Raw genomic sequence first — 3,208 nt, forward strand, 5'->3', positions numbered from 1 at the left:
ATAGAGAATATTTTTCACCAAGGTATAGTGTTGAGCTTCCCTTCGGATTTTCTTGGCCTCCTTTTCCTCCTTGGGGAGGATGTCGAATTTCAGGTATTCGACCAAGGGGTTCATCCATCCGAGGTTTAATCCGACCACTTCAAAGACTTCTTGTTTGTCTTCCATTTTTACCACTGAAGGTTCCTGGAGAGTTTCTTGGATCAGGCTTCTGTTATTTCCTCCTGGCTTGGTACTTGCTAACTTGGATAGGGCGTCTGCTCTGCTATTTAGGTCCCGAGTTATGTGCGTGACCTCGGTTTCTGCAAAACGCCCAAGGTGCTCCAGAGTTTTTTCCAAGTATCTCTTCATATTCGGGTCTTTTGCCTGATATTCTCCACTTATTTGGGAGGTCACCACTTGAGAGTCACTGTATATTGGGTCGTCGTGCCCAGGGATTATTCCTCGCCCATCTTCCTTTGTGAATGAAATGGTTGGAAGGTCGGAGGACCCCTCTCCGACTTGGTAAACTCTCTTGAGATGTCTTTTACGAGAAGATTTTGTGAGTCCCCCTCCCGCAAACCCTCCTGAGATCATATGGATATGTCTCTCCGGAGTTTGTGGTGGTGGGTCTCTTCTATCCATATCATCTCGCTTTCTTTTTCCATGACTGTCCGACCTTTCTATGAGATATCTGTCAAGCCGACCTTCTCTGGCCAGTTTTTCTATCACATTTTTAAGGTCGTAACAGTCGTTTGTGGAGTGCTCATATGTCTTATGGTACTCATAGTAATCACCGCGGCTCCCCCTCTTTTATTTTTAATGGGCCTGGGAGGAGGCAGCCTTTCGGTATTGCAAATTTCTCTGTATACATCCACTACAGGAACTTTCAGTGGAGTATAAGAGTGATATTTTTTTGGCCTATCGAGGCCGAGTTCTTCCTTCTTCTTAGCTTCCCTCTCCCTCTCTTTCGTTGAGGGAGGGTGACCGGGTCGCAAACTCGGGTCTCTTAGCCTAGCATTTTCTTCCATATTGATGTACTTTTCAACTCTTTCCTGTACATCACTTAAAGAGGCGGGGTGTCTTTTTGATATGGACTGTGAGAAGGGACCTTCTCTAAGACCATTGACTAGCCCCATGATGACTGCTTCGGTGGGCAGGTCTTGAATCTCCAAACATGCTTTGTTGAACCTTTCCATATAGGCCCGTAAGGACTCCCCGACCTCCTGTTTTATTCCCAAGAGACTTGGTGCATGTTTTACTTTGTCTTTCTGGATGGAGAACCTCATCAAGAACTTTCTTGAGAGGTCTTCAAAACTGGTAATTGACCTCGGAGGGAGGCTGTCGAACCACTTCATCGCTGCTTTTGACAAGGTTGTCAGAAAAGCTTTGCATCGCGTAGCGTCAGAAGCGTCAGCCAGATACATCCGACTTTTAAAGTTGCTCAGATGATGCTTTGGATCAGTGGTTCCGTCGTAGAGGTCCATATCGGGGCTTCTAAAGTTTCTCGGAACTTTTGCCCTCATTATGTCCTCGCTAAAAGGATCTTTCTCCCCTAAGGGCGAATCTTCTCTACCGTCGTGGGAGTTCTAACCTTTGAGGGAGGATTCTAACTTTAAGAGTTTTCTTTCTAACTCTTTTCGTCGCTCCATCTCCTCTTTTAGGTTCTTTTCGGTTTCCTTTTGTCGTTCCCGTTCCTGTTCTAGCTGCTCGAGGCGACTGTGGACTAATCCCATGAGCTCAATTGCGTGGGATGGTCCTTCTTTTTCTGATTCGCGCCCCTCCGAGGAATTTATCTTCGGGTTTTTTATTCCGGAGGTGCCTTCCTTGTGTTGATCATTGGCTTCCTGGTGAAGGGTCTGGTCTGTCTCATTGTTTCCAGTGTTCAGATTCTCTTGTTCAGAATCTGTCTCCACATGACCTTCTTCAGGGGATCTATCCGCCATCACTGGTTGTTCTCTCGGTTCCCCGGCAACGGCGCCAATGTTACGGTAGGTAACCGGAGATTAATGGGCTGGATGGCGTTGGTTGGCCCAAACATATGAAGGAGGTGGCTTTCGAGTGGATCTGTTACTCGGTGTTCCTCCGTCCGACTTGTACGTGTGAAAGAATAGGGGGTGGTACCTGCAAAGACCCTCCGATGTGGTACCTGCAAAGACACTCCGATGCCTAAGTTAGCAAGAGTGTGAGCAGGTTAGAGAGTATTGGAACTTGGAGATACCTAAATGGTGTCAGTGTATTTATAGTGGTGAACCAATAACTACCGCTGAAGTAGTATAAATTTAAAAATAATTCACTATTAAAAGATATTAATTATTAAAAAATTCATATATAACAATAAATACACAATATATAATTCGAAATTACACTAATTTATAAAATTATTTAATAAAAAAATAAATAATTAATATAAAATATTAATTAAATAAAAATTTAATTATTTAATCTAATTAATTATTATAATTATTAATACATTAATTATAATTTAATTATTTATTTAATTATTATTTAAATTATTAATATAAATTATTAATTAAATAAAGATATAATTATTTATTTTTATAATAACTTGCCAAGTGATAAATTATTATTGGTGAAGATGAGTCCCCGTTCAGAGGGACTCTTCCTTCTCAAAAAGTATGCGAAAACTCATTTCTTCATCTCTCTAACAGTCAAGGTAGAGAAAATCGAGATTTTACGTGAAATCGAAAAGGTAAATTAAGTACGTAAAACGTAAAATCTTAACAAGATTTAAATCGTAAAATCGTCAGACCTAGTATAAATTTCGTAAAATCGATGAACTCATTTAAAATCGTAATATCGGAAGATTTTAAGAGTTAAATCGAGATTCTAGCTACTATGCTAACAGTAAATTTCTGTGTTTGTCAGAAATAGGGCTTCAACTTGTTGCCCATTGGGTTGCTCTTAGAGCTAACAAGAAAAAGAAGGGTAAAGCTTCAATATGTTTGTTTTGTTCTGCTTAAACTTGTATTTTGTAGGTTGTTTCTTTTAGTAGCAATGACCCTAAACTTCTATGAGAATTAGATGGATTATAATTTATAACTCTCTGTCAGTGTTGTTAGAACTGGACCGATCCGTCCGATCGGATCAGAAAATCAACGAACCAGTCACAAGGTCGGTCTAGTTGAGTAATCTGACCGTATAAGAAAAAGAATTGGTATGGCTTAGTTGGACCGTCCGCTTTTGACGGAGAACCGGCGGAATTGAAATC

The sequence above is a fragment of the Arachis ipaensis genome, chromosome B08, assembly GCF_000816755.2.
Source record: "Arachis ipaensis cultivar K30076 chromosome B08, Araip1.1, whole genome shotgun sequence".
NCBI lineage: Eukaryota > Viridiplantae > Streptophyta > Magnoliopsida > Fabales > Fabaceae > Arachis > Arachis ipaensis.